The 23,952-nt window shown below is 39.8% G+C and overlaps 1 long non-coding RNA gene across 1 annotated transcript in view; it reads left to right on the forward strand.

Annotated features, from left to right (window-relative positions):
• Positions 1-22,107, forward strand: part of LOC130360612 (uncharacterized) — a 119,992-nt gene extending 97,885 nt beyond the window's left edge. Inside the window, exons 3-6 of the long non-coding RNA XR_008890732.1 lie at positions 5,323-5,435; positions 5,542-5,683; positions 5,946-6,078; positions 21,839-22,107. This is a non-coding gene — a long non-coding RNA (uncharacterized LOC130360612). The remainder of the gene's footprint in view (positions 1-5,322; positions 5,436-5,541; positions 5,684-5,945; positions 6,079-21,838) is intronic.
• The last annotated feature ends 1,845 nt before the right edge of the window (positions 22,108-23,952 follow it).

Here is a 23,952-nt window from a genome sequence, read left to right on the forward strand (position 1 = left end):
TAATAAACAAATTAAATAATAACTATCTCATGGAACAGTCCATGGCAACTGCCTAGTACCAACTCCTGAAATGTTTGAATTTATAGGGGAAATGGGCCCAATTTATGGATAGATTAACAGCATAGGAAGGTTAAATTTAAAAAGTATATTTAAAAAGTAAATTTAAAGTAGAGGTAAACACGGGAACTCAGAAACAAAAGTTATATGAAGAACAGGCTGATACAATACATAAAATCTCCATCTCTCTCTCTTTCTTCTCTCCTTTATCTTTTGATACTTTTCTTTCTTATATTTTCTTTTTGATTGTTCTCACCTTCCTCATCTACCCATAGCTTATCCGCGTAGGTACGGGAGTCTAGAATTGAGATGGGAGTTACAGGAAGGGGAAATAAAGATCTGGTGGAAGTAGATGAACTCTATTGGGTGATTTCATTGTAAATTGATTTGTTTTAAGCTGTGGAATGAGTTGAACCCTACTGCTTGATTTCATTGTAAGATGTTTTGTTTAAAATAAAGAAAGAAAAAAAAAAAAAGAAAAAGTTGATTGAAATCAAGAAGTAGAATGAAGCAGAATGTTTAACAAAGAAATAAGCCATATGCCATGTCTTTGAATTCTTGCTTACCATCACAGAAAAAAGATGATTTAAAGTTGTATAACCCTGAATATTTTAGGCTGGCCTTGTTTGTGACTTTTCCTTGAAAGGATCAATTGTTCCTTTCTCATAGAGCATTTTTTTTTTCTGCATATTGTTTGAATATTATTTACAAGGTCTGACAAATTCATCATTTGTTCAGTTCAGGGAAATCTGCACACACCCTTGGGATACTTACAAAGTGGTAAGAATGTATTAACAACAGTAATTAACATGCAGTAAACCCCTTGTACATAGAGGCCAAGCCGTACTCACTAAGGGAGCTGCTCTTAACTCCCTAAGACAGCAAGCATTTGTTATATAAATAATGTGTACACCACAGACATTGATATAATGACAAACAGAACGGCACATTACAAGCAAATGGCATTTGAAACCACACGTCCGAAACATACTTGGCACAGTTACAGAACTGGCTGTGGAATGTGTAAAAGAAGGTGATTAGAAGGAGAAAAAAATAAACTTCCACTCATTGAATAGACTTTAAAACATTAATATGGGTAACCAGCCCATACATGTGACAAACTACAAAGCTCTCATGGGTTTATAGCTCTGAGAAACACCAGACTGGGCACATTTGGGCAACCCATTGTTTTCTACAGTTGTCTCACTTTTTGGATACCTTGAAATTGAGCACTATAAATTAATTTTATACAACACTCACTCTCCAGACATTTTACTCTGAGACTATGTCAGCTCAGCCACATAATACATTTTCCTGAGATGTGTGGGTGATTTTCCTGCTGTCTTAATAATCATATATAGTCTGGAGACCATCTCCATGAAATGGCTCCATAAAATTTTAAACCTGCCACCTTATATATTACCATCATGCAAAACACAGTTTGAAAGCATGCCACACCGTGAGCCAGGGAGACCTTTTCTCGCATTGTAAGCTCAATCACTAGGACAGAAGTGACACAGACAAATGTAGCACTTGTGGATATGCAATAAATCATAAAGTCCTTTAACCCCTTACAGATGCAGGGTGTATGGGTTTACCCTTGCATCCTGGTACTTAAGGACGCAGGGCGTACCTGCACGCCCTGCGTTATGCTGATCACAGCAGCTTGCCATTGCATCCCACAACATCGCCCAGGGGCATGATGGAACTGTCAATAAGCGTGATTGGTGCTGTCCGAGACAGCCCCGATCACCCTGAAGGATATAAGAATAAGGTGGTAGGGGTGTCACCTCCTCCTATCCCCTTGGCTTAGTCGGTTGGGAGCAACCGACCAATCACAGGCTGGGGCGGGACTTTGAAAATGAATCCCCCCACTCTGGTCATGGCAGAGCGGGGAGATCAGCGATGGCAGCGGCGAATGGATGAGCGGCAGCAGCCGCACTGTGGGGGGATCAGCAGCGATCCGTCGGGATAAGTGGCCGTGCAGTGGAATCAGCGGCCATGCGGCGGGATCAGCAGAGGCAAACTGTGGCCCTCCAGAAGTTGCATAATTACAACTCCCAACATGCCTGGACAGTCTGGACATGCTGGGAGTTGTAGTTTTGCAACATCTGGAAAGGCACAGTTTGGAGACCACTACACAGTGGTCTCCAAACTGTGCCCTTCCAGATGTTGCAAAACTACAACTCCCAGCATGCACTGACAGTTTTTCAATAGCTGGAGGTGACCCCCAAAATGTGTAACACAATTTCTCCTAAAAACGGAAATACCCCATATGTGGACGTAAACTGCTCTGCGGGTGCACAACATGGCTCAGGAATGCGCAACATGGCTCAGACCCCATTATGGAAACTACACCCCTCAAGGAATGTAGTAAGGGGTGCAGTGAGCATTTACACCCCACAGGTGTCTGACAGTTTTTTGGAAAAGTGGTCTGTGAAAATGAAAAAAAATATTTTTCATTTGCACAGCCCACTGTTCCAAAAATTTGTTTAACCTATTAATCCTAAAGACCACTCAAAACAGGACCATTTATAAAAATAAGTATTCTTTATTATGAAATTAATGCAAAATATGTATAATGCAATCAGTGAAAGTGAAAGTAGCTGGAAACCAGGAAGAGCGGTCAGAGACCGGCTGATAATATGTACATGGAGACAACACCCCCACACCCCCGTTCCCCAATCACCCACCACACCTCCGTCACATTCCACCCAGGGGACTTGTTCAGGAGTGGTGGGCAACTGGGGAAGGGCACATTTTAAATTCATATTAGGCCAATCATAACACGGTTATGCACCTGTAAGGAGTTATGAGCTGGAGTAGTTTGCTGCCACATGTGGGAGAGATGCTGGATGGAGTCGGACAGAAATGGCATATATCATATCATGCCAAACAGCCACGGCAAAATGGCAAACTACAAACACTAGAGGCAAAACTGGGCTTGTAGTACAATAAAATGGCCGCTGCGCATGCGCACATCGTAACCCAGGATTATCAATGGGAAACGGCCACTAAAGAATGACCGCCGCCATGTAAACAATTAGGAATATACAAAAATATGGCCGCCGCACATACGTACATGGCGGTTAGGCCACATACATTAATGCTAATATATATGTCAACAAAAAGTCAATGGCAGACAGAATGATAGGTGGATAATTTATAGGGGAAACTAATATCCTGCGGCAACAAACATGAGGCAGCATAGTCAGCAGAGCAATAAAGGTTGCACATATATAGATAAATTAATAAATAAAAATAATACATATCAATATATAGATAAAAACAGGGGTCTATATATACAATATTGAATGTGATAATTAGAGTGAATAAATATATATAAAAGGAGAGAAAGAAATGTATATATGTAAATATGAATCAATCAATAGATTAGTAGTGAAATACAATAAACAATAAAATGATGATTAGTGACCACACAAAATAATACTATGTGGGAGTACCCAAATATATACATGAAAAGTTACTCTCTATGGCCCAGATTTATCAAACTGTGTGGGAGAAAAAATAGAGTGATTTTTTCATAGCAACCAATCACAGTTCAGCTTTTACTTTACCAGAGCTCGTTAGCTGAGCTGTGATTGGTTGCTGGGGGAAAATCACTTAATTTTTGCTCTCACACAGTTTGATAAATCTGGGCCTATATGTATGTGTGAGTACCCAAATAAAGATATAATAAATAATGTAAAATACCAAAATTCATGAAAAATATACATGTGACATTTTTTGTATTTTCATTTTTTCCTCATGACTTTCTAAAAATCATAACGCTTACAATTTTACACCTAAAATTCCATATTATGGCTTATTTTTTGTGCCACCAATTGTACTTTGCAGTGACATTAGTCATTTTTCCAAAATATCCACGGTGAAGCGGAAAAAAAATTAATTGTGCTACAAAATTGAAGAAAAAATGCCAGTTTGTAACTTTTGGGGGCTTCCATTTCTTACGCAGTGCATTTTTCGGTAAACTTGATATCTTATATTTATTCTGTAGGTCCATATGGTTAAAATGATACCCTACTTATATAGGTTTGATTTTGTATTACTTAAAAAAAAAAAAAATATAACTACATGCAGGAAAATATATCCGTTTAAAATTGCCAGATTCTGACCCCTATAACTTTTTTATTTTTCTGCGTACGGGCCTGTATGAGGGCTCATATTTTGCGCTGTGATCTGAAGTTTTTATTTTGTACAATTTTTATATTGATCGGACTTTTTGATCGCTTTTTATTCATTTTTTTCATGATAAAAAAATGAGCAAAAATATGCTATTTTGGACTTTGGAAATTTTTTTTTGTGCGTATACCATTGACCGTGCGGTTTAATTAACAATATATTTTTATAGATCAGACATTTCCGCACGCGGCAATATCACATATGTTTATTTTTATTTACACGTTTTTTTTTTTTTTTATGGGAAAAGGGGGGTGATTCTTACTTTTTTTAGGGAAGGTGTTAAATGATCTTTATTAACTTTTTTTACACTTTTTTTTTTTTGCAGTGTTATAGCCCCCCTGGTGGCTATTTCACTGCACCTACCGATCTCATACACAGATCATTGCCTTGCATTGACACAGCAAAGATCAATGTGATCGGCGGTCGATTGCTCAAGCCTGGATCTTAATCGCCGATCGGACGCGACGGAGGCAGGTGAGGGGACCTCCGCTCGCGTTCTAGCTGATTGGGACATCGCGATTTCACCGCAATGGTACCGATTAGCCCGACTGAGCTGCCGGGAAGCTCTTACTTTAATTTTAGATGCGACAATCAACTTTGAACACTCTTTAACAAGAGTTAATAGCGCGTGGCACAACGATCGGTGCCGTACACTATTAGCCCAGTGTCCCGGCTGTCATTAGCTGCCGGGACCGACCCGGTATGATACGGTAGGATACGTTTTATACCGGGACCGTGCGCAGGGCATAAAGGTACGCCCTGCGTCCTTAAGAGGATAAACACATCTACCTCGATGTACCCTAAAGTTGACCTGTTTGTTAAGTTGGTTACCAGGGAACTAGAACAAATCCTTGTGACTATATTCAATGATAACTTGACTGTGAAACAAAGACATTCCTTGAAAGAACTTCAAGGCTTAAATGGTGTGATTATCAAACCCTCTGACAAAGGGGGAAACGTGGTGTTATGGCCCCGTTGTATGTATGAAAAAGAGATGATGCACCAACTGCGACAGGGGGAATATTATTAGAGACTTATGTTTGACGCTACTATGTCTTTCAGGGCAGAACTTTTTACTTCAAAATGCGGTGGATACGGAGGTATTGACCCCAAAACAGAGAGATTCTTTATTACCCAATGATCCTATGATTGCATCCATTTACCTGTTACCTAAGGTACACAAAAACTCTAAATGTCCTCCTAGCCATCCCATTGTATCTGGATGTAACAACTTGTGCGGACCATTGTGCAAATACATTGACCATTTCCTTTTGCCATTAGTTGAAACCCTGCCATCGCATCTAAAAGATGGCAATGATGTTTTGAGAAAAATTGACAATATACAATTGGAGGATAACATGATTATTGCTACGTGTGATGTTAAATCTTTACATCCATCCATCAGACACCAAGAATTGAGGAGGTAAGTTTTTTTCTTGCCTCGAGTTCATTACCAAAAAATCTGGGGGATTTTCTTGTGAAAGCGCTGTCATTCATTTTGTCCCATAACTATTTCATATTTCATGAGACTCTCTACCTGCAGCTCCAGGGAATGGTGGCCTGTGCACCCTTTTATGCCAACCTTTTCCTGGCGCTATGGGAGAGAGGTATTTTCTTAACTAACCCTTCACTTGACATTGAGAATCTGGGGCCTCTATATTGACAACATTCTCATTATTTGGCAGGGTACTCCAGATGAGCTGGAAGGATTTATTGGATGACTGGACTCCAACTCCATTAACCCCTTTACCCAACAGCCTGTTTTGACCTTTATGACCAAGGCAAATTTTCAAAATCTGACATGCGTCCACTTATTTGGTAATAACTTTGGAATGCTTTTACTTATGAAAACAATTCTGAGATTGTTTTTTTGGGACATATTGTACTTTACATTAGTGGTAAATTTTGATTGATATGTTTAGCATTTTTCTAGATTTGATATTTTCTGCTCATACGATGCAGCACCAAATTAATGATTAATTCACATCTAAAATATGTCTACTTTATGTTCCGATTATTTGATAAACATTATTTTATTCCTTTACTTTTTTAGAATGTTAGAAGGTATATAAGTTTAGTAGCAATTTTCCAGATTTTCAAAAAAATTGCAAAAGCAGATTTTTCAGGGACCAGTTCAGCTCTGAAGTGGAATTGAGGAGCCTGTATGTTAGATACCCCAATAAATCTCCACATTTTATAAACTGCACCCCTAAAAGTTGTCAGAATAAAATTAAATAAGTTTATTAACCCTTTAGGTGTTTCACAGAAATAAAAGCAGAGTGTAGGAAGAATTTACAAAAAGTTTATATTTTTTTTTACATTTTAAGAATTAGGGAAAAAAAATTATTTAACACAGTAGGTGTTGACAAAGAAATAAAACTCAAGATTTATTCCCCGAATTCTGACGTACTTACAAATATCGCATATGCGGCTTTTGTGCGCTACATTTCTCTCACATAGACATTAGACATAAAGGCGTGCTGTGTGGATTCTGGGGCCTCCTTTTAGTTTAGGATATTTTGTTGGAATCATATAAAATTACAGGGGCCTAGGGGTGCAAACATTTTTTGGGAGACAAGTTGATGCTTTCATTGGTACTATTCTGGGGGTACATATGACACTCTGATCGTTTTTTATTTTATTTTTATGAGGTGGTATACATAACAAAATCAATTCTGTGGTTGTTTTTTATTTTTTAGGTCGTTCGTCATGCGGTACAAATGAAATGTTAACATTACACTGCAGGTTGATACAATTACGGTGATAAACAATTACATTGACGTGATCTAAGGGGATATAAGGTGCTCAACCCCAAGTGCAGTTGTGCACCTAAGTTGGAGTGGAGGACCTGCACCTATGGATCACATTGTGGTTTCACTGCTGTGGTTAATGTACAAATTGATATTCTTTTTTTATATTTTAGTTCATTTATGGCACAAAAACTATATAAAAAAAAAATGAAATCATGTTTGGAAATCATGTTTGGAAGCTGCATTCTGTGAGCTGTAACTTTTTTATTTTTTCACTGATGCAATTTTGGGAGGACTCTTTTTTTGAGGGACATGTTGATGTATTTGGAGAGACTATTTTTGGGGATGTTTCATACACATACATACAATTTTTTCAATTTTTACAATTTGCTTCCACTTTTTTCACACTTTTTTTCCCACACTTTATTTTTTATTTTTTACTATTATACACAAAAACAATGGAGTACACATCTGTACTCCATTGAATTATGCCTATGTCTGTCAGTACTGACAGGCATAGAATAGATCAGTCCCTACCTTAGGTAGGGACTGATCACTTATCATCTGGCTGCCATGGCAACCATCGATGCTCTGCTTTCACTTTGCAGAGCGCCGGTCAGTGACAGAGGGAGCTCCCTCCCTCTGTTGCCCTAATAGACGCTGCGGTCTTAGTGACCACAGCGTCTACAGGGTTAACCCAGGATCGGAGTGCAGCTCCTATCCTGAGTGCCTGCTGGTGGCCTCCTCTGATGGGGCCCCCCTCAACACCGATCATTTCACACAGTGAAGCGACAGAGAATAGGGGGAAGGAGGAGACCCACACCAGATCCCTGCTATTGGTCCGTCTGTACTGATGGACCAATAGCAGCGATCACCGTCCGGTAACCGCTGTGATTGGTCCCTGGCCGGCTTCAGGGAGGCTCGGCTGTGCAGCAAATCCGAGCTCAATAAACTGTCACAGCGCCCAGCTGCCCCATTGTTTCCCAGGGTGCCTCCAGCTGTTGCAAAACTGCAATTGGACATGCTGAGAGTTTTAGTTTTGCAACAGCTCAATTGGACATGCTGGGAGTTGTAGTTTTGCAACAGCTGGAGGCACCCTGGGAAAGATTAATGTGTATATATCAGCGTTCCCCAACCAGGGTGCCTCCAGGTGCTGCAAAACTACAACTCCCAGCATGCCCAATAGCAGTTTGGCAACAGCTGGAGGCACTCTGGTTGGGAAATGCTTATATATACACACAAACACTAGTGTTTCCCAGGGTGCCTCAAGCTATTGTAAAACTGCAATTGGGCATGCTGGGAGTTGTTGTTTTGCAACAGCTGGAGTGAGGTCAAAGTGAGAATTTGCATAGGGTGGCAGGAATCCTTGCATCAGCCCTGGTGGCCGGGACTGACAGGGGAATTCATGCTAGTGATGTTCCTCCACCTCTGCAGACCCGCGCAGGAGGACTTCAGCGATGTCACACATCAGTCCTGGCCGCCAGAGGAAAGAAGAAACCACGGACGGCAAGGTGAATGTCTGTAGGGGTATGTCTGTTAGTGTCTGTCGGTCGGTCAGGCGGGGTGTGTGTGTGTGTGTGGTGGGGGGGGGGGGGGATTGCTTGCCCAGGGTCCAATCAAAATATAAGACAGCCCTGCTGATACAGCCTGGCACTGGCAGGCTGTATCACAGGAGTGAAGATCCAGCAGCACAAAGAATTATAAGAGATCTCCAGCTGCCATTTGAATTCATCGGAAATCTGCAATCGCACTGCAAAGGTCCGATGAGCTCCCCTCAAACCCATCAGCACCTTTATATTTCATTAGACACAATGATCAGCATTTATCATGGCTTCTAAAGGGTTAATGGTGGAAATTAGAATGATCACTGATTTCCACCATTGGGCATGGCTAATGAGTATTTCATACTGTAGTCAAGCCTTCCTCCTTCCAAGAGAGAAAAACCAAATTACTACACTAGTTAGCTAGGGGCAGCCTCTGAGGCTGAGAAGCTTCTTTTGCTGCGTCTTCACACAGGAGAGAACTAGTGTTTATTGTTACATTGTGGCCTCTTTTATACCAGTGTTGTTTTTACCTTGATAAATAGAGGAGTAGCTAAAGAAACAGGAGGTAGAGGAGTAGCTAAAGAAACAGAGATGAAAGTATGTGGGGAGACGTCCATAACACGTCTAGGACCTTTAAAAGCTACAGGCAGGATCTAGCGATTTGGTGGCTGCCAAGTTACAGAATTACCTAAGGACCTGTATCAGGCATTACAGCTCTATTTAGATACAAGGGTTATCCAGGAATCAAAAAAACTGAGCAAATTTCTTTCATAAACTCCTCCCTATCCGTCTCCAGGTTGGGTGTGGTATTACAACTTGGCTCCATTCACTTTGATGGAACTGAGCTGCAAAACCACACCCAACCAGGAGACAGACAGGGAATTTTTTTTTTTTTAAAGAAATGAGTTCTGTTTTTATTTTATTTTTTATTTTTTTATTCCTGGATAACCCCTTTAATACTACTGCTATTTCTTGATATCATCTTGGAGCCAACCAGTGTGTATCCATCAGAGGAGTGAACTATTGCAATTTCCTAATTGGATAGACTGGAGCATAGACAGTTTTTGAGACCCCACCATACAACTTCAAATTATTTCAGGATTCTTCCCTACTCCAGCCATTGTTTCATCTGTTGTAGTACTGGTGACTGTATTGTTGTTGAAGAATTAGTTCCCAAGTATTCTAAGTAAATAACTGTCTTGCATTTCACCGATACGTGTGTCCAGCTTATTATTTGCATGTTTAACATCAAAGACAACCCGCAATTCATCTGAATGGACGCTAAAAATGCTCTGTGGGCATTAGTACCATCCATTCCAACTGTGCAACCCCACATATAACCCAGTGAAAGCCCTTGTGCCAACCTGATCATAACCATAACAACATGTGCAACTACTGAATCTAGCTATCCTACATGCTCCCTCTCCTGCTAAACTCCCTCTGGGTTGCTGCACTGACATCATATAGTCACAGTACAAGGGAAGTCACTGTTAAGCCTCAGTCTACTGTATGACTGTATATACCTAACAGACAAGATTTAAATGCAGAAAACAAAAGTTATACATTAAAACACAGAAATACATGAATATGAATAAACACTCCTATAATAAATCCGGAATGCAAGTATTGGTGCTGATAAAGTCTACTTCTAAAAAAGGCATAATAATATATTGCACTCACCTAACCACTAAATGTTATTCAGTAGCTTGATCCAGTGGTGCTTGAAATGAGAGATACTTAAGCTCGCATCTGTCAATAGTTACTTAACAATGCATGCAGCGTTATGTTGAGAACTTTCAACAATCCGTGACTTTCTATGCGTCACTGAGCTGTCCCTTGATACTTCCCCGCTATATACATATTTCACAAGATTTTATTACTTAGGATAAAAAACTGGCAAGCATGGATCATGCAAAACCACTCGTATTTACCCACTATAGTAATTTAGGTTGATAGGGTTTGACTGCGCTTTAAGAAAAAATTGTAATAATGATATAAGTCAAAACAAAGTCATTGCTAATAAAATGCACAAGAGGATCAAGCTGTGGGTGGATACATAAAGATATATTATTGTACAGTGCTGTAAGGAAAATCATTGTAAGTCATTTTTGTTAAAATGAAAGTAATTCAACATGTAATACTACTACCACTACTACTTCTACTACTACACATATTAACCCCTTAAGGACCAAGCCCATTTTGACCTTAAAGTGTACCTGTCAGATCACCCAAAAAAAAAAAAAAAATGTTATATGTTGCTTAGTATCTCATCATGATCATGTACATATCATTTTTATGTGTCTATGACCTATATTTCTCTCAGAATTAGCTTTATTTCTGAATTACCTTAATGTTGTCGACTAGAAGCAGGGGGGCGGGTCCCTTTCTTCTTCTCAGGTGATAACCACTCCCCCTCCCTCACTCTCCTAAGTCACTGGTCTCGGGAGTGAGCATCTGTAACCATTTCCTTTCTGGTTTTATGCTATACACACACACACTGTGTGCTTACAGCTTTTGCAAAACTACAGCTCCCAGCATGCCCACACATCCTTCGAGTTGTAGTTTTGCAACAGCTGGAGGCCTATGATTGGTAAAAAACAGATTTACAGCAGTGTTGCTGCAGGCTGTGTTCCTCCTACTGTTGCAAAACTACAACTCCCAGCATGCCCACACATCATTTGGCTGTGCAAGCATGCTGGGAGTTGTAGTTTTGCAACAGCTGAAGGCAAACACACACAAACACAAACACATTGACTTAATTTATTCATACACATGCACATTACCTAGACAACACAAACTTACACACACATATATATATATATATATATATATATATATATATATATATATATACATATATATAAATATATAAATATATATATATATATATATATATATATATATATATATATATATATATATCCACACACAAATATACATGCAGGGACACTTACTTTTTAAACAAAAAATATCCTCCATTCAGTCCCCATTTTCATTCACCAGCTTCTTTCATCATCTGCTCATAGGAAGCAGTGTACTCCCGCCCCTCCCCCCTTCTCCTTTCACAGGAGACTGTGAAGTAAACACAGACAGTGAGGGAGCCAATCACAGCAGCTTTAGACGTGTAGACCTGTTAATCATGAAGTGGGTCCATGAGGTAGGTGATGACGAGTGGACAATTTCATGAAAAATTTTAAAATTTAGCATTTTTCGAACTTTGAAGCTCTCTGCTTGTGAGGACAATAGATATATAAAATAAATTATATATTGATTCACATATACAATATGTCTAATTTATGTTTGCATCATAAAGTTGACATGTTTTACTTTTGAAAGACATCAGAGGGCTTCAAAGTTCAGCAGCAATTTTCCAATTTAAAAAATTTTCAAAATCAGAATTTTTCAGGGACCAGTTCAGTTTGAAGTGGATTTGAGGTGTCTTCATATTAGAAATACTCCATTATAAAAACTGCACACCTCAAAGTATTCAAAATTATATTCAGAATGTTTGTTAACCCTTTAGGTGTTTCACAGGAATAGCAGCAAAGTGAAGGAGAAAATTCAAAATCTAAACTTTTGACACTAACATGTTCTTGTAGACCCAGTTTTTGAATTTTTACAAGGGGTAAAAGGAGAAAATGCCCCCCAAAATGTGTAACCCAATTTCTCTCGAGTAAGGAAATACCTCATATGTGAACGTAAAGTGCTCTGAGGGTGCACTAGAGGGCTCAGAAGCGAAGGAGTGACAATGGGATTTTGGAGAGTACATTTTTCCTGAAATGGTTTTTAGGGGACATGTCGCATTTAGGAAGCCCCTATGGTTCCATAACAGCTAAAAAAAAAAAAAAAAACATGGCATACTTTTTTGGAGACTACACAAAATAGCAGTTCCCCCCCCCAAATTTACTATTTTTACAAGAGGTTGTAGGAGAAAATGCCCCCCCAAAATTTGTAACCCCATTTCTTCTGAGTATGGAAATACCCCATGTGTGAATGTAAAGTGCACTGCGGGAGCGAACTACAATGCTCAGAAGAGAAGGAGCTTTGGAACTTTTGGAGAGAGAATTTGTTCGGAATGGAAGTTGAGGGCCATGTGCATTTTACAAAGCCCCCATGCTACCAGAACAGCATGCCTGGACAATCAATGGCTGTCAGGCAATATTGGGAGTTGTTGTTTTGCAACAGTTGGAGGCTCCGTTTTGGAAACAGTGCCGTATGAGATGTTTTTCATTTTTATGGGGGGGGGGGGGGACTGTGTAGTGGTATATATAAATGTAGTGTTTCACTCTTTATTTTGGGTAGTGTAGTGTTTTTAGGGTACATTCACACCGGCGGGGATTCATAGCGAGTTTCCCCATGGGAGTTTGAGCTGCAGCGGACAATTTGCTGCATCTCAAACTTGCTGTGTGAAACTCCATGTAAACCCCCGCCCATGTGAATGTACCCTGAACAGGGGGGGGGGGGGGGCAAACCTCCAGCTGTTGCAAAACTACAACTCTCAGCATGCAGTAACAGCAAAAGGGCATGATGGGACTTGTAGTTATGCAACAGCTGGAGGATTACTACTACAACTTCCAGCATGCCCTTTGGCTGTCCGTGCATGCTGGGGGTTGTAGTTATACAACAGCTGGAGGCACACTGGTTGAAAAACACTGAGAGTTTGTTACTTAACGCAGTGTTTCCCAACCCGTATGCCTCAAGCTGTAGCAAAACTACAACTTCCAGCATGCATGGTCTGTCAGTGCATGCTAAGAGTTATAGTTTTGCAACAGCTGGAGGCACATGGGTTGGGAAACAATGAGTTAGGAAACATACAATGTTTCCCAACAGTGTGCCTCCATTGGTTGCAAAACTACAACTCCCAGCATGCCCAGACACCTGAAGGGCATGCTGGGAGTTGCAGTTTTGCAACAACTGGAGGAGAACAGTTTGGAGACCACTTTGTAGTGGTGTCCAAACTGTAGCCCTCCAGATGTTGCAAAACTACAACTCCCAGCATGCCCGGCAGCTGTTTGGGCATGGTGGGAGTTGTCATTTTGAAACTCCAAGAAGCAGCAGTGGATATCCTTTTACAGCGATCTTCACTGCTCCCTCTGATGCCGACACAGACGCTGCCTCCTCCAATTGCCTGCCACCAGTCCCCAGTCCCCACTGCCTGCGCCGGTCCTCAGGTGAGTGCTGCTGGTCTCCCCTACCCCATTGGCCCCCACAGCTCTCGGGGTCATCTTCCTCCACTCTGCCCGGTAATTTTAATTATCAATAATAATAATAATAATAATAATAATAATAATAATAATAATAATAATAATAATAAAAGCAATAATAATTATTATTATTTTTTATTATTATTATTATTATTATTATTATTATTATAGTGCCAACAAATTACCCAGCACTTACCAATTTGAGAGTACAAATGAGGACAAAATTAGCCATTACAATAATATACACTAATGGCCCTGCTCTTGAGAAGTTTATACGCACTTATTTATGTGGACACAGGAGATCTTATCACTGCACTTGAAAATTTTGAGTGTCAGGATGATTTCAAGCTTGCATCTATTGATGTGGAAAGCTTATTTATCCGCATCCCCAGGGATGCGGGTATCCAAGATATGAAGGAATTTTTATGCAATACTGAAAAGTCAACAGGATTTATTGATTTTTTGGTGGAAGCCATTTCTACAATTCTCTCAAATAATGTACAAATAATGAACAATGGTTCCGGCAAATTAGGGGAACTACGATGAGGACCCCCATTTCCTGCAGTATCACTGATTTTTTTGGGTCGTATTTGAGAGAAATCATTTTTTTTCCAGAGATAATCCCTTCATAAAATACATCAAAACCATTTTGAGATATGTCGACAACATATTCATCGTGTGGAGTGGAACAAAATGTCAATTTAAAGAATTTGTCCAGTATCTAAATTGTGTGAATAATGTAAATATGGCCTTTACTTCACACTTTGGTGATAATATCCTAGAATTTCTAGACGTGAAAACGGAGATCACAGATAATACGATTATCACATCCGTCCATAGAACATCTATATCTAAAAGTGCATTATTACATTATTCCTCCTCACAACCTACTCAGACTAAAAATAGCATGCCCTACAGCCAGACGATTAGGATAAAACACATTAATAATGATAATAGTACATACCTTAACCCCTTAAGGACCAAACCCATTTTCACCATAAGGACCAGAGCGTTTTTTGCACATCTGACCACTGTTACTTTGAGCATTAATAACTTTGGGATGCTTTTATTTTTCAGTCTGATTCCAAGAAGGTTTTTTTGAGACATATTCTACTTTATGTTAGTGGTAAATTTTTGTCGATACTTGCATCATTTGTTGGTAAAAAAAGAAACAATTGATAATTTACCTTTTTTCTAACTGTGAAGCTCTCTGCTTGTAAGGAAAAAAGACATTCCAAATAAATTATACAGTATATTGATTCACATATACAATATGTCTACTTTATGTTGGCATCATAAAGTTGACATGTTTTTACTTTTGGAAGACATCAGAGGGCTTCAAAGTTCAGCAGCAATTTTCAAATTTTTTCCACGAAATTTTCAAAATCAGAATTTTTCAGGGACCAATTCAGTTTTGAAGTGGATTTTAAGGGCCTTCATATTAGAAATACCCCATAAATGACACCATTATAAAAACTGCACCCCTCAAAGTATTCAAAATGAGTTTAAGTGTAAGTAAGTGTTTTAACCCTTTAGGTGTTTCACAGGAATAGCAGCAAAGTGAAGGAGAAGATTCAAAATCTTCATTTTTTACACTCGCATGTTCTTGTAGACTCAGTTTTTGAATTTTTACAAAACCCAATTTCACTCGAGTAAGGAAATACCTCATATGTGTATGTGAAGTGTTCGGCGAGTGCAGTAGAGGGATGAGAAGGAAAGATGCTACAATGGTATTTTGGAGAGTGAATTTTGCAAAAATTGTGAAAATGTTGCATTTAGGAAGCCCCTATTGTGCGCGAAACAGCAAAAAAAAAAAACACATGGCATACTGTTTTGGAAACTACACCCCTCAAGGCACGTAACAAGGGGTTCAGTGAGCCTTAACATCCCACAGGTGTTTGACGGCTTTTTGTTAAAGTTGGATGTGTAAATTAAAAAAAACTATTTCACTAAAGTGCAGTTTTTTTCTTCATTTTCCCATCCAACTTTAACAAAAATTCAGCAAACACCTGTGGGGTTTTAAGGCCCACTATACCCCTTGTTACGTTCCGTGGGGGGTGTAGTTTCCAAAATGGAGCTACACGTTGGTATTTATTTTTTTGCGTTTATGTCAGAACCGCTGTAAAATCAGCCACCCCTGTGCACCAATTTAGGCCTCAACTGTACATAGTGCGCTCTCACTCCTGAGCCTTGTTGTGCGTCCGCAGAGCATTTTACGTCCACATATGGGGTATTTCCGTCCTCAGGAGAAATTATGTTACAATTTTTTTTCCTTTTACCTCTTGTGAAAACAAAAAGTATGGGGCAACACCAGCATGATAGTGTAAATAAAAAATAAAAAAATACACTTACAGGCTGGTATAGACCCCAATGTTTCCTTTTTATAAGGGGTAAAAGGAGAAAAAGCCCCCCAAGATTTGTAGTGCAATTGCTTCAGAGCACGTAAATACCCCTTATGTGGACCTTAACTGTTTCCTTGAAATATGACAGAGCTCTGAAGTGAGAGAGCGCCATGTGCATTTGAGGCCTAAATTAGGGATTGCATAGGGGTGGACATAGGGGTATTCTACGCCAGTGATTCCCAAACAGGTTGCCTCCATATGTTGCTGCACTCCCAGCATGCCTGGACAGTCCGTGGCTGTCTGGAAATGCTGGGAGTTGTTTTGCAACTGTTGGAGGCTCCGTTTTGGAAACACTGCCATACAATAAATTTTTCATTTTTATTGGGAGGGACTGTATAAGAAGGTGTATATGTTGTGTTTTACCCTTTATTATGTGTTAGTGTAATGTAATGTTTTTAGGGTACATTCGCCCTGGCGGGGGTTACAATGAGTTTTCCTGCTAGGAGTTTTGCAGCAGATCAAACTTCAAGCAGGAAGCTCACTGTAAACCCGCCCGTGGGAATGTACCCTGTACATTCACATGGGGGGCAAACCTCCAGCTGTTGCAAAACTACAACTCCCAGCATACACTGACAGACCTTGCATGCTGGGAGTTGTACTTTTGCAACAGCTGGAGGCACACTGGTTGGAAAACCTTCAGTCAGGTTCTGTTACCAAACTCAGTATTTTCCAACCAGTGTGCCTACAGCTGTTGCAAAACTACATCTCCCAGCATGTACTGATCGCCGAAGGGCATGCTGGGAGATGTAGTTATACAATAGCTGGAGGTACGCAACTACAACTCCCAGCGTGCCGAGAGAGCTGTTTGGGCATGCTGGGAGTTGCAGTTTTGCAAGATCTGAATGGCCACAGTTTAGAGACCACTGCACAGTGATCTCCAAACTATGGCCCTCCAGATGTTGCAAAACTACAAATCCCAGTATGCCCAGACAGCAAACTGCTGTGTGGGCATGCTGGGAGTTGTAATTTTGCAAGATCTAGAGGGCCACAGTTTAGAGACCACTGCACAGTGATCTCCAAACAGTAGCCCTCCAGCTGTTGCAAAACTACAAATCCCAGCATCCCCAAACAGCAAACAGCTGTCTGGACATGCTGGGAGTTGTAGTTTTGCAACATCTGGAGGGCTACAGTTTAGAGACCACTGTATAGTGGTCTCAAATTGTAGCCCTCCAGATGTTGCTAGGCAATTCATCGGCTTCTGTAGTCTGCACCAGGCAGCAAGCCGCATGTCATCGCCTCCCACTGCCGCCGCCGATCGTCGCCTGCTGCCACCGCCGCCCATGGTAAGTGACCTCCGGCACCGGTCACCCATGGTTCCCCTCCTCTGCCCGGACTACAGTGAGTGGGCAGAGTGGGTGAACTGAACTTTAACTCCCCCCCCGCCCCCGGTCTGCTACTGGTCGGACGCTTCTGACCAACCAATAGCAGGGATAGGAGGGGTGGCACCCCTGCCACCTCACTCCTATCCCTTCATGGGGACTGGGGGTGTCTTGGACACCCCCAATCCCCCTTATTTTCCCGGTCACCAGTGACCCGTATGACCAGGAATCACCACAAATCGCCAGTGTGAATTCACCGGCGATTTGCGGTGACCACCGACATCTGGGGGTTCTCAGGACCCCCCTGGGTATTGGCACGGGATACCTGCTGAATGATAAGGAAATTCCCATGTGCATACAGGTACGCCCTTGGTGCTTAAGCACCAGCGAGCAAGGGCATACCCATACGCTCATCATCCTTAAGGGGTTAAACAGGTTGATGAGTTGTGTGCCAGGTTTGAGAAGTGTGGCTACCCCCCTGAGGTCCTAAGACAGGCTAAACAGAAGGCAGACTTGGTTCCCTGAACAGCGTTGCTAAAAAAACAAGAAGAAAAGAAAAAATAATAATGGATTCATTTTTGCATTTAACAATACTCCTATGAATAAGGTCATTACATCAAAATTGGCATATGCTAAAGCAAGACAGCGATTTAGCAGAGTGCACCAAACAGAAGCCTATAATCTCATACAAAAGAAACAGAACTATGCATGACTACCTTGGAATGAAGGAAAATAAAAAATGAGACCAAAGGGAAACTTCCCATGTGGGATGTGTTCCTTTTGTGCATGAACATGTCAGATCAATTACTACAGGGGTTGGAGCAACGAGGATGATCAGTCACTTGAATTAATTCCACAATGGGGATTTAAAAACATTACAATTTGCAGCGTTGGAGCGAGTTACTCCTCCCAAAAGAGGAGGTGACAGGCATCAGCAGCTACTATTGAAAGAAGCCAGGTGGATCACAAATCTACATGCAACTGGTCCACTAGGCTTAACTAATAGAAATGAAACAATACTATGATTCTTATTTGCTGTACCTGCCTTGACTCACATGACAGTATATGTTTGTTTTTAATTAATCCTTACCTTTTACTATGTTTAGTATCACCATGATGACGGGTTCTGGGTGTTATAAACACACTGCTGACGTGAGCACATTAGGGGCCTGACGAAGCGCGACATTGCACAATACCGTCTGTTGCCTAACCACCCCCATGCCACCACCCCTGTCCGCTCCCCCACACAAGATGTATCCCACTGATATTCTACATTACAGCTTGAAGATATTTGCTCAACAGACCCAGTGAGTGCTTCATCAATTGTTCTACATGTGGAGCCCTGCTCGTGAGAGCTTACATTATAAATGGTGAAAATTATTTTATTACTCGTCAGAACACTAGAACGAGCACTTTTCCCGGCTCTTTCTAGAGATTGCTGAGGGTCTCAGCACACAGATCATGACTGATCAAACCTGTAACTTGTCTCCATGTCATCAAAAGTTATTTTTATTCTAAAGATAGTAACCCTAGAGTATTTGAAAAAGATTTTTTACAGACACACCCTCAATGTGTGTCATCATAATAATAATAAATAATAATTATGATAATAATAATAATAACTATAATAAACCTCCAACAAACTTGGTACAGTGGTAGGATGTTTTTAATCAATACTAACACTAAACATATTCTGTACAGAATCAACGACCTCTAGCTATCCTGAATATTTCTTCACAAATACAGTACATACAGTGGTTATTCAGCAGAATAGTTCATTTGTAACATATTTTCCCTGGTATGTGTAGTTTTATAATGGCCAAGGAGCTCATTTATAATTTATTATCGTCAACAAGAACTATGCGTTAATATAAAATGTAACGCATACGCCAGCCTCCATCTATGGCAACAGAACGCCTTGTCAGATAAGAGTGTCCTTTGGAAGATACTCTACAAATCCACTGTTTATCCATTCTCCATTGTTAATTTATCACAACATATCAGCACAAAACCCTGCAGCATTTATATTTTGTTGAGAGAAGAAAAATCTCCATTGTGGTGACACCAGATATTCTGATTAATGCTCCTGTATCTTGTAAGCAAGTCATCTCTGTAATAAATGATAGATTACCTAAATCTTCTTAATTAAAACCTCTCTGCTTCGCCTTTTATCACATGTAAATTGACATCCAGTTTGCTGATACTGTTATTTTTTTGTCTAGTGCGAGCGATTCAGCATTTTATTCTCTCTGTATTGCATTCCATTATAGATTTATTTATTCATTTTAAAATGAAAAACAGGCATAACTTACATGCTTTTCATTCTGAAAATGACTTCTATACTTTATTGCATTGAACTTAAAGTCCCCTCTTATAGTGTTGTATAGAGAATGTAAACCATGATAAATATTATGTGTCTTATTTTCAAATAATAGAGAGCCTTGGTTAAAGTATTTCTATGCAAACAATCTGCAGCCAAATGACAGTAAAAGGATAAAATAATACTTTAAAGAACCATTGTAAGAATAAATATCTGTATCTGTTTGTTTGTTTGTTTTTTTTGTTTGTTTGTTCGTTTGCTTCCTTTAGTCAAGGATGATAACTGGTAACAATATATTACAGAATGCTTTTTGCAATATGCAAAACATTTTTTTTTTAAATCTCTCAAACAACAAAACCGGTTTCACAGAATATTCATTAGGCTTACAGATCCAAGATATCACATTTCTATGTTCTGTACCTATGAGTATTATAAGTATACCGAATAGTGACATTGACAGTCACACTCTTGTAAGTGTTTCTGTAATAGAAAAGTATGTGATTCGTCATAATGGGAGATCTGGGGTCTCCGTATTGCCACCAGGACTGATCATTGATCAAGTGGCTGTTGGGATATGCCTCAAAAATGCACCTAATATAGAGAGCTGCACTAAAGTAAAAATCCTATTATGATACTAAAACTTTATGAAAGACAAACAAATAATAAAAGCCTTTTTACAAAATAAGATAACACATAACATAAAATAAAATGTATACATATTTTATATCCTCATAACATTAGCAGCTTGTATTATACTGTGGTATTATATTATTATAGTTGCTCTCTGAAAAAGTTTGAATCTTTTATATTATTTCCCCTTGGGGAAAAAAAAATATATTATATATATTAACCTATACTGTATGTACTTTAAAGTGGTATCTAAAGAAATCATATTGTACCTTATCTCGGACACAAAATACATCATAGAACTACAATGACAACAAAAAGTTGGAGGTGTGTTACGGCTACTGTTTTATGAAACCTTTGACATGCTATATTGACGTGAAAAAGGCTATGATCTGGATCTCGGGGCCAAGACCCTTTTGGATAAAACCGCAGAAGGTACTCTGCCCTGCACTGTGCTCTTTTGGCTGAAATTGGCTTTTGTCTGGCTGATCCACAGAGCAGGTTAGTGATGTACAGGCCATTCTGACATCAAGGCAAGTCATACAACAGGGAGCACAGGGTGTAGCTGAATGATCCAAGCCCTTCATCCCTAATCTCGGCACCTGGAACCCCAATGATCAAAGCTACCGCTGAGTTAGTTTGACCAGTACAAAGTTTTATGAAATGATATTTAACGTTTACTTACTATTTCATTTAGAAATGGACATAACCCTCTAAATTCCATTGAGGCTATCTCCACCACATAGCGGATCCCATATAGCCAGCTACAAATGGCAATTTTAAAAACCATTAAATAGACATTTTAGAACCTTTATAACATGTTACTCAATACTCAATATGACTCATAATCTTGTCGTAAAGCATATTACCTAAAAACTGGGGGGTTTGAATGGTTACCATTTGAACTACAATGGAAAAGAAAAGCCACAGGCAATGTTTTTGCAGTCATCTCAAGACTTGAAACTGACGGTAACATTTAGTTGGCATGGTGGCCACAGTCATCCTACTGTTTTAGCATGACTCTTGCGCCACCTTGCCAGGGCGAAATCTGCCTTAAGGCAAGATGAGTATATCCTTCAGGATGCATTTTGTAAAGATGCCAAGGGGCAACATGTTCTATATAGTGGAGATATATCATACTTTCTACAAGTTCCCTTAATATGGTAACTATATGAGAATTAAGTTGAGGTATACAGTATGCCTAAATACTGCAGATTTCCTGCAAACAAACTTTCTTACTTATTATTTTCATTGGGAGCAGGGGGTTTGCCGGTTTAATTTTTAACTCAGGCTTAAGAAAAGCTAGAATTTTCCATGTACTTAACCACACTCCACAGTTTGTCTTACTATTTTAATAGGATAAGGCTGTGCATCAATAATTTTAGCACCAATGTTGTTTTCTTTGCTTTCAGAATGTGATGGTTGATAGTATTCAGTTCTTTGACAATGAGCTACACAAGAATGGAGTGTCATAATGTGTCAACTGCAATCTGATTCGTCTTCAGCAATTCTACTGCCTGAAAAGAAAGCAAAAGGAAGCGCTCTCCTCCAGTTCTCCTCTAGCTTATTAATACTTGGAAATAGTGGTCCTTGGACTTTTGTATATGTTTAATTTTTGGATGTTAGCACCTATTCTGTCTCTCATAATTCTGTTTACTGGTTAAGACCATTAAATCACCTTGAGGCCTGTACCTGTGGTGTTTGGATAAGATCAGCCCTTAGGAATCATGTTTGGAATCACATTTTCAGTCACTTGGGAGAAAAAAAAAGTCAATCTGAAGTAGCTGGAGACTGAAACATAGTGCATGAATAAATCCTACATCTGGCATCTCCATATTATAAGTCATTAAGTTCAAAGTGTACTTTGGGCACCTTTCTGTTATTCTTCTAGTCAAAATGTTGTCTCCAACTGTGCCGTAGAGGGAAAGGTTTGTTGACCTTTCTGATATCACTACCAAATAAACACAACTGTAGATCCAAAAGTTGTGTTTATTTATATGTCAGTATCAGCCCTTATGTCCCATGGGCCCTTCTATCTACAGGGATAAAATTATCTCTGCTCTCACTCCACCAAGTTCAATATAAATATACCAAACACTCTATGTTATATTAGCCAGAAATCGTTTATTTATACATGAAGATCAATGATTCATTCCCCTAAGAGCCTTTCACAGGATCAAAACCCTTTTCATCCCAGCAAAGATTTCCTTGGGGAACTTCATCCAGAGCCTCTAATTTTCTATTAATTGAAGGGATGTATACGATGCAGGTTTATTTAAAGTGGATTGGAAGACAGCTATGATATCTTATTTGCCCATTTATTGCGGTTTCTGTGCAAAATCTTAAAATGAAAAGGAGATAGGGTATTCTGCATCTTAAAACTTTATTTTATTTATGTACAAATTAGTAGACAAAGCTGAATGATTTCTACAGGGGCTAAACAGGTTAGAATGTTCACATCCTTATTTTTATTCATAACAGCCTAAGTGTAAACATAGATTGTTCATTGTGAGAGAGAAACAAGTGTTTGGTATTACTTCACTCACTTGGTTCCACTCCATGACAATGATAATAAGAGGCTTGTATCTCAAGTAAAGCGTGACATTACAAGTAGTTTGTTTCAAACAAGATGGAATAATTAAAAGCACTCACACAGAATGCTGAGCAAGGAAAATAGGCGAATAATGTTGCAAGAAAGACATATATTATTAGCTGATATTTTTATACAGTTTTGCAGTATTGCCAGTAGAGAAAATGTAACCAATCGTAAGACATGGAAAAAGTTGTGACTGTTTAACCTGTTGAGGACAGAGGGCGTACAGGTATGCCCTCGTGTCCCGTTACTTAAGGACAGAGGGCATACCTGTACACCTTTCGTATTTCCGATCACCGACACTTGTTGGGCAGTGATCAGAACGGGATGACTGGTGATATCTATCAGCAGCCATTATGGCACATCCTGAGACCCCCCGTAACAGCAATCATGATGATTTGCCAGTCAACCATGATTCGCCAGTCAATTCAGACTGGAGAATCACGTTTTTCGGGCTAAATGGGTCACTGAAACTAAAGGCGATTGGTGCTGTCAGAGACAGCGCCGAAGACCCTGACAGATAGGAGTGAGGTGGCAGGAGTGCCACCTCCTCCTATCCCTTGTCATTGGATGCACCGACCAATGGCACATGGGGGACATAGTTACATAGTTACATAGTTAGTACGGTCGAAAAAAGACATATGTCCATCAAGTTCAACCAGGGAATTAAGGGGTAGGGGTGTGGCGCGATATTGGGGAAGGGATGGGATTTTATATTTCTTCATAAGCATTAATGTTATTTTGTTCCATGAATGTATCTAATCCTGTTTTAAAGCTGTTAATTGTTCCTGCTGTGACCAGTTCCTGAGGTAGACCGTTCCATAAATTCACAGTCCTCACGGTAAAGAAGGCGTGTCGCCCCTTGAGACTAAACTTTTTCTTCTCCAGACGGAGGGAGTGCCCCCTCGTCCTGGGGGGGTTAAAGTAATTTCC

This window comes from Hyla sarda, chromosome 3 (genome assembly GCF_029499605.1).
Source record: "Hyla sarda isolate aHylSar1 chromosome 3, aHylSar1.hap1, whole genome shotgun sequence".
NCBI lineage: Eukaryota > Metazoa > Chordata > Amphibia > Anura > Hylidae > Hyla > Hyla sarda.